Below are 14,882 nucleotides of genomic sequence, written 5' to 3'. Positions count from 1 at the left end.
CACTCAGGTATCACCTCACGCCAGTCAGAGTGGCCAAAATGAACCAATCAGGAGACTATAGATGCTGGAGAGGATGTGGAGAAACGGGAACCCTCTTGCACTGTTGGTGGGAATGCAAATTGGTGCAGCCGCTCTGGAAAGCAGTGTGGAGGTTCCTCAGAAAATTAAAAATAGACCTACCCTATGACCCAGCAATAGCACTGCTAGGAATCTACCCAAGGGATACAGGAGTACTGATGCATAGGGGCACTTGTACCCCAATGTTCATAGCAGCACTCTCAACAATAGCCAAATTATGGAAAGAGCCTAAATGTCCATCAACTGATGAATGGATAAAGAAATTGTGGTTTATATACACAATGGAATACTACGTGGCAATGAGAAAAAATGAAATATGGCCTTTTGTAGCAACGTGGATGGAACTGGAGAGTGTGATGCTAAGTGAAATAAGCCATACAGAGAAAGACAGATACCATATGGTTTCACTCTTATGTGGATCCTGAGAAACTTAACAGGAACCCATGGGGGAGGGGAAGGTAAAAAAAAAAAAAGGACGTTAGAGTGGGAGAGAGCCAAAGCATAAGAGACTGTTAAAAACTGAGAACAAACTGAGGGTTGATGGGGGGTGGGAGGGAGGGGCGGGTGGGTGATGGGTATTGAGGAGGGCACCTTTTGGGATGAGCACTGGGTGTTGTATGGAAACCAATTTGTCAATAAACTTCATATAAAAAAAAAGATAGACAAGTGAAAGAGAAAAACATTATTTTTACTATAAAAAAAAAAGTGTTTTCCCTATTTGGGACTATCTTCTTGATGGTATGAATGTTCTGATTTATTACCTCAGAAATTGTTAAGATAGGTGAAAATAGTTATTCTAAAACTCATTGGAATTGGCAACCATGTTTAAACTCAAATGAAGCGTGTTTTCTACTAATCCAAGCTCATTTTGTTCTTTAACCAGAAACTAGAAAACTAGTTTTCTGTAAGTATAAAAATGAGAGGTTAAGCCTGAGGAAGAGAGTTCCTGGAAAATGTGTCTGACATTGAGATGTTATGGGTTGGAGAATGTGGTTGTAGGTTTGAACACAAGACTGAGGCAGTACTGTTTTTATAGAGCAGATGATTATGACGACAGGTGGGACAGGAGGAAAAAGATGATGATTAATGTATTAAGGAAGTGAAAAAAAATCTAGCCATACAACTATAAATGTACAATGGTATTACTAACTCTGCACATTTCCATTCATTATATTTCTTGTTCTTTTTATTATATTTGACATTGTTGATTTCTCTTCTCTTGAAAACATAAAAAAAATGTATATTCCTTTCACTTCCAAGATGCTACACCTTCATCCTTTTACCTTTTGGCCATACCTGCCCAGAATCTTTTGTATATTTCTCTTACTCTGCTTTTCCTATATTTTGGTGTCCCACAAGGTTCTTTTTTTATTTAATATGAAATTTATTGTCAAATTGGTTTTCATACAACACCCAGTGCTCATCCCAACAGGTGCCCTTCTCAATACCCATCACACAAACTCGTCTCCCCCCCATCAACCCTCAGTTTATTCTCAGTTTCTAAGAGTCTTTTATGGTTTGCCTCCCTCCCTCTCTAATTTTTTTTCCTTCCCCACCCCCATGGTCTTCTGTTAAGTTTCTCAGGATCCACATAAGAGTGAAAACCTATGGTATCTGTCTTTCTCTGTATGACTTATTTCACTTAGCATAGCACTCTCCAGTTCTATCCATGTTGCTACAAAAGGCCATATTTCATTCTTTCTCATTGCCATGTAGTATTTCATTGTGTATATAAACCACAATTTCTTTATCCATTCATCAGTTGTGAACATTTAGGCTCTTTCGATAATTTGGCTATTGTTGAAAGTGCTGCTATAAACATTGGGGTACAAGTGTCCCTATGCATCAGCACTCCTGTATCCCTTGGGTAAATTCCTAGCAGTGTATTGCTGGGTCATAGGGTAGATCTATTTTTAATTTTTTGAGGAACCTCCTCATTGTTTTCCAGAGTGGCCAGAATGCACCAGTTTGTATTCCCACCAACAGTGCAAGAGGGTTCCCATTTCTCCACATCCTCTCCAGCATCTATAATCTCCTGATTTGTTCATTTTAGCCATTCTGACTGGTGTGAGGTGGTATATCAGTGTGGTTTTGATTTGTATTTCCCTGATGAGGAGCGACGTTGAGCATGTTTTCATGTGCCTGTTGGTCATCTGTATGTCTTTTTTAGAGAAGTGTCTATTCATGTTTTCTGCCCATTTCTTCACTGGATTATTTGTTTTTCAGGTGTGGAGTTTGGTGAGTTCTACATTCACAAATCAATCAATGTGATACATCACAGTAATAAAAGAAAATAAAATAACCATATGATCTTGTCAATCGACTCAGAAAAAGCATTTGACAAAATTCAGCATCCTTTCTTAATAAAAACCCTCAAGAAAGTCGGGATAGAAGGAACATACTTAAACATCATAAAAGCCATTTATGAAAAGCACACAGCTAATATCATCCTCAATGGGGAAAAACTGAGCTTTCCCCCTGAGATCAGGAATACGACAGGGATGTCCACTCTCACTGCTGTTGTTTAACATAGTGTTGGAAGTTCTAGCATCAGTAATCAGACAACAAAAGGAAACCAAAGGCAACAAAATTGGCAAAGATAAAGTCATGCTTTCACTTTTTGCAGATGACATGATATTATACATAGAAAACCTGATAGACTCCACCAAAGTCTACTGGAACTGATACATGAATTCCCCAAAGTTGCAGGACACAAGGTTCTATTTCAACCTTTTTTTATTCTGACCCTATACACATTTTTGCTTACCCCAGAAGTGTACATTAATCATGTCTATAGTGACCCAGAAAGCTGTATTTACAAACCAGATTGTTCTCATAAGCTTCAGGCCATCTACTGGATTTCACCATGCAAATTTCCCAAGATATTCCAATCTCAAACTTATAAATTCCAGTCTACCTGACTTCTACATCTAAACTGGTGATAGTACTGCCAACTGATGTGCCCAAGCCAAAAACTTGAACATTCTTCCTCTTTCTCTTAATCACCAAGCCTTGGCAGTGTTACCTCCTAAATACTTTCATATTTCATCTACTTTTTTTATATCTCCACCAACTATACCCAAGATCAGGCCTCCATTTCTCTTAAGTGCATTATTACAATGGTCTCTTTCCTCTCCAGTTTATCACACATCTTAATAAAGTATGAGTGTGTCACATGATTTTCTTCCATAAACCCTTGTTCACTTTTCATTACTTTTTAGATAAAACCTAACTCCATGACATTGTCTAAAAGACAATGCTTACCTCTCTAACTATATCTCTTGTCTTTCAGCCCATGTGCCTTACCTTTCACATATACTGAATTCCTTCCTAAAATAGACTAGTTTAACATATAGCTTTTGTCCAGGTTGTTACCTGGACACTACCTGGAATACTTCACTGCTATCATATGCCTCCTAACAGGCCCTCAATAAACTAGTTGCTATATTAACATTAATAAGACAATTGTATGAAAGCAAGTAATGAAGTAAAGAACTCAGTTTTATAGAGCTAACACATGCCAATCCATATTTTGACCAAGGTATGCTCAGTGAACCATCAAATCAAGTTGTAGTTCCTGCTTCAAAGTTTGGCATTTATCTAACAACCATTTATTCCTTCCAATTTACTATGATAGCATTGGCATTGAATTCCCAAACTAGAGAGCTACTGTGTGGTAAACACAGAGACAGAAAACAACTAGCAAAGAAAAAAGGCTGGGGAAGGAGAACACTATTAGAAACATTTACCAGCCTAAAAATGACTACTGGACTACAACAAAGGTAGGGATCACCTATTAATGGAACATAAATCGACTGTTTTAAGCACAGTGTGTTCAGACTGCTTGCAGGTACTTCTGATTATTTTTAAAAGATGGCAAAGTTTAGTTCTGTTCTGCACAGTTTGGCAGCTAAAATAATAGAACACTGGAAATTTCCCTTACCAGTACTTTCTTTTATTGCATTATAAATTGTTTTTCCTATAGTAACTCACTGGGTAAAGAATAATAACCATGCCAAAATTAGAGTAAATAATTAAAAACAACTACAATTTTAATATGGTTTTTTTCTGTACATTATTTAATATTAAGTTGCAGTGAAACTGCTGAGGAAGCGTTTAATTTGTATACCCAGCAAGCACAGGAATTCCTTTTGATGATAGAGATGCAATAAAAATAAAATCAATGGTCATAATGTTATCTTAAATGACTTACATTGAGCCTGAAGACGTTCCATCTATTTGTCTTTTTGAAACATACATTAGTTTATTATTTCTGTAGTCTGTCATGACTAACAGGTATCGCCATAAATTATATTTTCTGAGTGTAATAAATTCTTAATATTATGCTGTTTCAATTGTTTTTATTTTCTAAAAGACTTCATTAAAATATACTCTGGAATTTTAGAATCTTAAAATCAACACAGGTTTTCTAGGTGCATCCGTGATGCATAATTATCTTGTTCATGTCTTATTTAGCTTTCCCTTGAACATGGGCCAGGCTGAGGTCAGTGGAAGTATATTCCAACAGCACACTGCACTGGAGAATCTTGTCAAGTTTCTGAAGTTAGCATTCAGTCTTTTCATTTGTTATTTGTCTTGGTATTATGTATAAAATTTATTAATTCATTGATTCTAAAAACATTTACCATGTTCTTGTTATGTGTAAAGTATATTAATAATACTCACATAGAAAATGCATAGTTGGGGTGCCTGGGTGGCTCAGTCGGTTGAGCATCTGACTTCGGCTCAGGTCAGGATCTCACGGTTAGTGAGTTCGAGCCCTGCATCAGGCTCTGTGCTGACAGGTCGGAGCCTAGAGGCTGCTTTGGATTCTGTGTCTCCCTCTGTCTGCCCCTTCCCCGCTCATGTATGAATAAACGTTAAAAAAAAAAAAAAGAAAGAAAGAATGCATAGTTGATCTTTACCTCCAAAGAGTTCATAATCTGGTAGAAAGGTAATGCAATATGCTAAATGTAATGGTGGAGTTATGTATGTTAATTTTTATGAGTAAAGAGAAAGATTTTTAATTGGCATTGAGAAGAGCGGGAGATAAAAAAAAAACCATTCAGAAGATGGTGATTCAGGAGTTGACTATTAAGTAAAAGTTACGAGTTGGCTAGATATGAGGAGAACCATAAAGGAAGCAGGAAGTGGGGAGGTGTTTGTATTTCCTATTTCCTTTCCTTTATTCCTCTTTTTCTTCCAATAAATATCCATTGAAACTTATGTGCCAGATATACCACAGATGAATGAGATAAAGTCTAAAGAAAAGGTACAAAGAAGCAAAGAGATACAGGCAAAAAAGATATGGTGTGTGTGTATAAATATGCTAAATTCAGAGGCAAGAGTGGAAAGCTAGCCAGAGTTCAGGTTACAAAGGATTATTTATGTCCAGAGATGGATTTTGGACATTATCCTATAGGTAAAAGTTATCTTTTAAAGGTAATTAATATTTAATATTAATTGTAATGTAAAAGTAACTAACAGATTTTGAATTCATTATACTAACTAAAATAAGTCAGACAGAGAGATGGATATTAATTATACTTATAAATAAGTTAGGAGAGAAAATAATTTGAATTTAGAGACTTAATATATAGATGTGGAAATTGAGGAAGAGGGGAGAATAAGAAATGACAATTCATATTTAGACTGGGTAATGTGATAGTGCCAGCATGGGAGAATAGGTATGAGTAGGATTCAGTTTTGAACATGCTGTATTTAAGGCTACTAGTGTACCCAGGTAGGTGTGTCCATGAGTCAGTTGTTTATGTGAGTCTGAAGCTGAGTGTAGAGTCTTGGATGCATATTCAAATTTTAGACTCATCAGCTTTTAGTTGATAGCCAAACTAATAAAAGCATATGAGATTATTGATAAAGAATTGAAGATAGAGAAGAAAAGTGGCCCCCAAATAGTGGTGGGAGATATTATTTTAGGGATTGATGAAGGATGAGGAAGAACCACTGGATAAGCAGACAAGAGGAAATCAGAGGTGGATGAGAAAAATTAGGAGTGCATTAAAAACTAAGGGAATGGAGAGCCTAAAGAACAGGGTTGGTTGACTACTGAATGGAACAAAAAAAGCCAATAACATGGGACATGAAATATGAGTGCTGGACTCGGCTTGTTGGCAGTCATTCCTGACTCTAGAAAAGGTGGCATCAGTTAGGTGGAAAAAAAAAAGAAGCAAATTTGGGATGAGATGAAAGATAAATGGGACAAGAAGTAACTGATACTTGTTTTATGCTGTTGTTTGAGAAGTTTAGATGTGATAAGAGGAGATAGACTTTTCTAGACGAAGTTGTGGAGTTGTGGAAAGTCTCTTCAGGATGTGAAGGAGTGGAGATCAAAAATGATCAAAAATACTTTGGGGAAGTACCATGGGAAAGGGAGAGTTTCCAGTACCCGATCTAGTTCCTGGCACTTCCTTTGATGGTAGGCCTTATTGTGGTTAGTTTTAGATCAAGAAGAGGGATAGATGAAGCAAGGTCCCAGAGAAAGAGAGGCAGGAGGGATCATGGGTGGAGAGGCTGACTTTGAACAAGAGTACACTTCTCTAGGAATCTTGGAGACAGGCTAAGAGGGATGAATGTGGATGTAGAGAAGTTAAGAGTTAGTGGGGAAAGAACAGAAAGTGAGGAAGCAGGGATAAGGCCAGTTGACGAAGCTAATGATTTATCTTCTTAATTTGAAGGGACTAGTTAGGAATGGCCCTCTGCTAAGAGTTGAAGGGAGGCAGGTAGCAATGAAGTATAGGATTTCTGGAAGCAACAAGTGTTCAGTATATTTGATGAAGAGAATGGAAATGGGAGCTGAGCAAGGACCATGGAACAAGTACCCCCTGAAGCTAGGTACCATGAATTCATTCTCCAGTCCCATTCTGGCTATAGAAAGGAGTAAAAGAAGGTAGCAATATAAATCTTGGACCAGACTTTTGTTAGGGTGGAGTGCAGCAGAAGGCTAGGAAAAGCAGGGGATTGACAGTGCTGATGAAAGTGTAGTACAGATGATCAAGCATGGGATTTGTGCATCTACCCTGGGTATGGCTCAGGGCCAGGTGAGCAAGTGCATGGTCCTGAGCAGGTGTCCCTTCTATGGCCAAGATGACAGAAGTTGCAAGAAGAGCAAATCTCAAGGGCAGTACTGGTAGTGGAACTAGTAGAACATTACTATTGATGAAGCAAAGCCCTCATAAAAAATCTATGTTCATGTTAGGGATATTAATATACAATGGCTCAACAAACAAAGATGCCCTTGATATTATACTCTCCTAGAAAAATACCAAGAATCATGTCTGTATATGTGTATGTGCATGTGTATGTGTGTGTGTGTATGTGTATATATGTATATATATATATATATATATATATATATCTAATGTTTTACTAATTAAATTTCTGTAACTGTTTTCAAGTGTATGTTAAAGTGCTTCTTCAAAATAGTCTTTTGAGATTATCATCCTGGAATTTAATCATACATCTATTGGCAAATATTTTGCATTGTTGTATTCTCTATATGTATTGGCCTACCTAATAATGTACTGTAGTCAAAGAAAATCCATATTTCATAGATTTATTGAGATATAATTTACATTCCAGAACATTCACTGACTTAAACTGTAAAAATCAATGTTTTTTTTAGTATATTTACAGAGTTGTACAACCATAATTAAGCAGCCATTAGTATAATGTAATTTTAGAATATTTTCATCAGCAGCAAAGAAACCTCACAACCATTAACAGTCATGCTCCAGAGCTTCCCAGCTCTAGGCAGCCACTAATCTACTTTCCATCTCTGTATATTTTCTTATTCTGGACATTTAAACCCTTGTGTTTTAGTATTCCTTTTTGTCCCCCCCCCCCTTAAATACATAAGCTTATGTCTGGAAAAGTCTGTGTATTTCCTCTAGCTTACAGCTAATTGTTCCTCTTGTTTCTTTCTGTGTGTAGATCTTCAATAAATGGCAGTCTTTCTCCAGAGTCTGGGCTGATGGTCTTTCCCACCACAATGTCAGTGGTGAAAGCAGTAATCTATGATCTGGATGTTATGGCAGTGTTGTATACTCTTTATGTTTGATTTGAGACACTGGCCCTGGCAGTGTAGCTCCAGATAGTTCCAAGCCTGTTTCTTTAGCATTCCAAATGGTTCAATAGCCTCATTTTCTGTTTCCTTTATTTTTTTAAGTTTATTTATTTATTTTGAGAGAGACAGAGATAGCACAAGTAGGGGAAGGACAGAGAGAGATGGGCGGAAAGAGAGAATCCCAAGCAGGCTCCGCACTATCAGCACGGAGCCTGACATGGGGCTTGAACTCACAAAACTGCAAGATGAATACCTGAGCTGAAACCAAGAGTCTGATGTTTAACAGACTGAGCCACCCAGGTACCCATCAGTTTCCTTTAATTTTAATCAAAGCTTTGTATGAACATAATTTAAAGACTCAAATCATTCTCTATAGCTACATTTGAAAGCCAGCATCCTCCTAACCAATTGATACTCCATCCCAATTTTCAGATGCTCAGAGATTTTCAACGTTTTTAGTTATCATCATCATCATCATCATCGTCATTATCATTTTGGCATTTACTTCCATAAACCTAGATACCATGTTTGTATTGCTACTTCTTAATTTTTTTTTTTTTTAGTTTTAGAAATCACCACTGACTTAACCTCCCTTTTACCACCTCCATGCACATATACATGCATATCATTCATCTATCATTTCAATATGGTTAAATATATTCAATACATAACCATATTTTGGGTTAGATTGGCATTCAATGTTTCAGAGCTGAAACCTATAGTACATACTAACCTATACTTTCTTGATTTTTTCTTTTATGAGATTAATAATCATATTTTTGTTATTGTTTGCTTAGCTTCCATCATCACTAATTTATCCCTAACCTTCCCCTAGTTATCTAAATCTCCTTAAATATATATTCTACCAATTTTACCTTTTTTGGAGGCATTTCTTCTTGAGCTTTCTGCAAGCTGCGATCTAGATTTGTTCCTTTTTCAAGAGGTCTGGTACACAGCTATCATATTGAGTTGCCCTTGACCATCATCCTTGGGATCTCCTGTTCCTTGAATCTCATTGTCTTTCTCTTTTTGTGTTTTGTTTTCTCATTTGGAGGAGTTATATCCTTCAATAACTTTTGGAGAGAAGATTCATAGATAATTTTTTGAATTTTGAATACTTGAAATTGTTAAGTTTATTTTCACTCATAATTTATATTTCTGTCGAGTATAGAAATTTTTTATTAAGGTTAGTCATTCTTCAGAATTTTCAAGGTAATGTTCAATCATTTTTTGTAGTTTAAATGTTGAGGAGACTTAAGAAAATTTGATTTTTAATTTTGTTTTTGCCTTGCTTTTCTCTAGAAGCTTTTAGAATCTTCTCCTTATCCCCAGTTATATTAGAAAACAGAAGTGTCTTCTTTTATTACTCATACAGAACACTTCACCTCTGACACTTATGGTCACCAAATATGTGGGGTTTTTTTTTTTTCCCTCTCACCAAATAATCTATGACACCAGCTGGATGTCTTATAATTTAAATCAATCCTGACACCATCTAGCTGGAGGTAGCATCAGATCCCACAGGTTAAGAGCTCAGCCTCACAAGACTACCCCCAACTTTAAGTGTCAGTCACAAGTCCAGGTTGTCACCAGTGCTTCTGACTGATCCAATACAAAGCTGAGGTTCCCATGCTCCCCTATTTTGGTTCAACTAATTTTCTATAGTGGCTTGCAGAATACTTATGTTTATCAGTTTATTAAAGGTTATGATAAAGAACACAGAAGAATAGTCAGATGAAAAGATACACAGGGTGAGGTCTAGGAGGTTGTGTGTGTGTGTGGGGGGGGGTCCCAAGTGCAGGAGTTTTGTCCCTGTGGAGTTGTGGTGCATCACCCTCCCCAAGCATTGATGTGTTCCCTTACCTGGAGGCACACTGAACCCCGTATTTTTGGAATTTTTATGGAGGCTTCATCATGTAGGCATGATCAGTTATTAATTTCATTTCCAGTCCCTCTCCCTTCTCTAGAGAAGTGGGGTGGGGGAGCTTAAATTCCAAGCTTCTAACTATGTTTTGGCCTTTCTGGTGACAAGCTCTCATCCAGGAGCCACCCAGGATCCCACCCAGAGTCCCCTCATTAAAACAAAATATGCTGTTAGTGTTCTTATCACTTAGGAAATTACAAGGGTTTTAGGAGTTCTTGGTCCATAACCTGGGGCAGAGACCTATATATATATATATATATATATATATATATATATATATTTATATATATACCTCACACTAGCATTCTTAGATTGTATCTTGAGGCAGATCTATTTTTGCCCCATTTTTCAGAAAGTCATAGAATCTCTCAGTCTGAAAATGTATATTCTTCAAATCCTAAAAGAGGTCTTTAAATATATCTGGATAATATATCCTCATTGTATTCATTTCTTCTATTTTTGGAGTTGCTTTAATTTGACTGTTAAACTTTCTAGAATGACTTTAATATCCTTATATACCTTTTTCTTTTACTTTCCATTAGAAGCCTTTGACTTTAATTTTTGAGAGATTTTCTCCACTTTATATTTCAATCCATCCATTTACTTTTTAATATTTGCAACACATTTTTAATTTCTAAGAGGATTATTTTTCCCTCTGAATGTCCTGCTCCTCTTTTATTTATTTATAGCACTCTGTTCTTTTATTTATAGCACTCTTGTTTTCACAAGTATATTTTTTCTTACTCCTCTGAAGGTATTGTTGCTAGCTCATTTTTAGAAGTTTTCATCTCTGTGCTATGCATAATCTCTATTTTCTCAAAGTTGCTTTTTCTGTTTTTTTTTTAATGTTTTTTATTTCATTTTCGAGAGAGACAGAGCATGAGCAGGGGACGGCAGAGAGAGAGGAAGACTGAATTGGAAGCAGACTCCAGACGCTGAGCGTGTCTGCACAGAGCCCAACATGGGGCTTCAACCCATGAACCATGAGATCATGACCTGAACGGAAGTCAGATGCTTAACCAACTGAGCCACCCAGGTGCTCCATCTTTGTTTTGATCTCTTTCATGTGAGAGAATTTCCGCAGATACAGGATGATCCTTGACTGTCTACCTGTATTTGAGACAGGGCAATAAAAAGCTAGGTAGAAATTCTCTTTGAATTAGAGCTTTTGACTGTAAGTTTCATTTTGTGGTAATGTGACTAGGGCATTATATAAAGAAGTCCCAAATCAGCAGTATCTTTAGCTTTTGTCCCCCTACCTCCTTTTGGAACTTGTCATCTTCCCCAGAGGAGAAACTTCTAATGCCCTCCAAAGCCTATTGCTTATGTTTTACCTGTTGAGATGGGGAAGAGGTCTGGAGGTTTTCTTGAGTCTCTCTGCTGCATTTTAATGAACATTTCTTGGATCGTATAAGTCAATTATCACTCTTAATACCTTTAGACTTTCCAATTTTTATTGCTTATTTCTCTTATTCCTTTGGATTTATGAGTTTATTCCTTTAAAACTCATTCCTTCCTTCTTTTTAAAAATTTTTTTAATGTTTATTTCTGAGAGAGAGAGAGAGACAGAGACAGAGACAGAGCATGAGCAGGACAGGGGCAGAGAGAGAGGAAAACCTGGAGTCCAAAGCAGGCTCCAGGCTCTGAGCTGTCAACACAGAGCCCTACATGGGGCTCAAACTCATGAGCCCTGAGATCATGACTTGAGCCACCCAGGAGCCCCTCTTTCTTTTTAATAGAGCTTCAAGAAGGAACAAATTCTATGAATTAATTATCCACTTTTTTCCACTTAATCATTCATAGCTAAGTTCTATAGCTTACACTATGTACTTCACCTTATATACAGACACATGAATAATTTTAATTCAACTTAATAAATGTTATAATAAAGGAAAGAAATGTACTGAGTGCATAGAGGGTAAGACTGGACTTAATTAGAAAATTTCATAAAGGTTTGTAATATTTATTTATTTAGTTATTTACTTAACATTTGGGCTAGAACTTAAAACATAAAAATCAGATTTGCTATTCATTAAAGGAAGTGAAGGAAATCTTGACACCACGACTTTAAATTGGGAAGGTACATTTCTGGGTTGTTTCACAGACTTCAGATTTATATCCTCAAAACAATTCTCTTAATTGGGATAATATCTCATATTGTAGATAAGAAAAGTGGGACCCAGGAGATTTATTTTTAAAAGAATAAAATTGGGGCGCCTGGGTGGCGCAGTCGGTTAAGCGTCCGACTTCAGCCAGGTCACGATCTCGCGGTCCGTGAGTTCGAGCCCCGCGTCGGGCTCTGGGCTGATGGCTCAGAGCCTGGAGCCTGCTTCCGATTCTGTGTCTCCCTCTCTCTCTGCCCCTCCCCCGTTCATGCTCTGTCTCTCTCTGTCCCAAAAATAAATAAACGTTGAAAAAAAAAAAGAATAAAATTATCTAACAGGAAATGATAGGCTTGAATGTAAATATAGTTTCCTATTTCTCCAAAGCTATGCTTTGGGTGTAGAAATATAACAAGAATGAAATAAGAATATCAGAAACAAAAATGGCACTGCTATTAACTGATAAAATAATCACCCCTCAGAGTTTTCAGGAGTGATTGTCTAATTTACATTATACCCTGGTGCATTTTCTCCCCTTATCTCACTGATAAATATCCCACTCTGTTGGATTTTTTTTGTTTGTTTGTTTTACTTCTTTCCTACACTTGTACTTATTTTGTGTACAGAGAAAGGGCATTTTTTTCTTCTTCTGGGGATTGTGGAAGGAAGCTAAATCAAATCACTTAACTTATATTTTGAGACTCATGGATTAATTTCTTCACACCCTTTCTGTCCCAAGTTTCAATGACCTCCAGATATATCTCCCCTGTGTGTTAGCAGAGGCAGAACTATAAGACAGGTTTCACGTGTTCAGCATTTATGGATTTATGGATGCTCAAACATCATTTCTACCTGCTCCATCTTCCACCTTCCCTTCCCTTTTGGGGCTTGTCATCCTTGCTTCAAGACTGAGCACGAGTAAACTCTCCTTATATGAATTCCTTTCTCTCAGGTGGTTTGGACACAAGTGGCACGAAGTGTATCTCTTGATTTTCTGTAAAGTATTGCAACAATACCATTTGATCAACCCTTTGCTCATTTATTCCCTTATTTGATCTTTTATGAGACACTGAATACAAACTTTGCATAGGGAACTAATTAACTGTAGGGAAACAGAAATGACAAGACCTAAAATTTATTGAGTGCTTATTTTGCACTAGATCCATTCTAAATCTACATACTGTATCAGTTCTCACTATTTCAAACTTCTATGAATTTCCATTTATTATTATTATCATTATTCCATTTTACAGATGAGAATTTTGGGGTACAGATTTAAGTAAGTTTCCTCCAATCCAGTACACAGTACTAAGTAGAGCCTATATTTGAACAAGTGTAGTCTGGCCAGGAAAAAAGCTTCCACTCAACCCCTTGCAGGTCAAGATCAGCCTTGTTCTGCAGCGATGCATTTAGCGCTTACTACCTGGAAATTTCAGTTAACATTTTAAACTTATTTGTGTGTTCATGGACATTTTATAAGCATTGAAAGAGTAGAGACCCTTCAGGCAAGCAGAATAACAAAGTAGACACTTAGAATTTACAGAGGAGTTTAGCCAATGCCCTTAGGGTTAGAAATCTCTTAGGCACCTCAATCCGCAACAACTCATAGGCTAATCCTAAATGGACCCAAAACAATGTAGTCAGGTTTCCCAGTGCCATATGGTAGAAGAAAGAACACTGGACTAGACTTGGAAGACTTTGTCTTAATTCTGGCTCTTTCTCTTTTTCTAGTATGAAATTGGGGAATTGAAAGCCAGTCACTCTTTCTACACCTTGGATTTTACATCTGGAAAACAGTGAACCTAATACCTGATGCCTTACCTCGTACTGTTTGAGTATAAAATTATACAGTGTATGGAAGAGGTATACAAACTTTAGAGCACTAAAAAAGATAATCATTCATTGGGTCAGTGTGAAAAAGGTAAGCAGTTGAGCTGTAAAAGTAATCATATATTAAGTCTTGTTTCTTTTTCTCCATTGAAAAGATTTTCATCTGTCTTCTAAGAGATCATACTTGCCCAGTTTTCTTCCTACGTTACTGGCTGTACCTTTTCAGACTTTTCTGATAATTCCTCTTCTTCATTCTGACCCTTTCAAACTGGAGATTTCCAAGCTCAGTCCATGGACCTCTTCTCTCTCGCTCTTGACATGATCTCTTCCATTGTTCTGGTATTAAATGCCATACATATGCTAATGAATCTGAATTATACCTTCAGCTCAGTCCTCTCTCCTGAGCTCCAGATCCAATACCCAGGGTGATGATTAAAAAAAAAAAATTGGGGCACCTGGGTGGCTCAGTCGATTAAGCGTCCGACTTCGGCTCAGGTCATGATCTCACGGTTCGTAGGTTCAAGCCCTGCATCGGGCTCTGTGCTGACAGCTCAGAGCCCGGAGCCTGTTTCAGATTCTGTGTCTCCCTCTCTCTATGCCCCTCCCCAACTCATGTTCTGTCTCCCTCTGTCTCAAAAATAAATAAACATTAAAAAAATTAAAAAAAATTAAGGACACCTAGGTGGCTCAGTCAGTTAAGCGTCCCACTCTTGATTTTGGTTCAGGTCACAATCTCATGGTTTGTAAGACTAAGCCCTGCATCTGGCTCTGCACCAATAGTATGGAGCCTGCTTGGGATTCTCCCTCTCTCCCTCTCTTTCTGCCCCTCCCCTGCTCTCTCTCTCTCTCAAAATAAATAAATAAA

The sequence above is a fragment of the Lynx rufus genome, unplaced genomic scaffold (assembly GCF_022079265.1).
Source record: "Lynx rufus isolate CCGP_SWC_20201006 ecotype Redwood Valley unplaced genomic scaffold, mLynRuf1.p SCAF_21, whole genome shotgun sequence".
Classification (NCBI taxonomy): Eukaryota; Metazoa; Chordata; class Mammalia; order Carnivora; family Felidae; genus Lynx; species Lynx rufus.
This window is presented reverse-complemented; position numbering follows the sequence as displayed.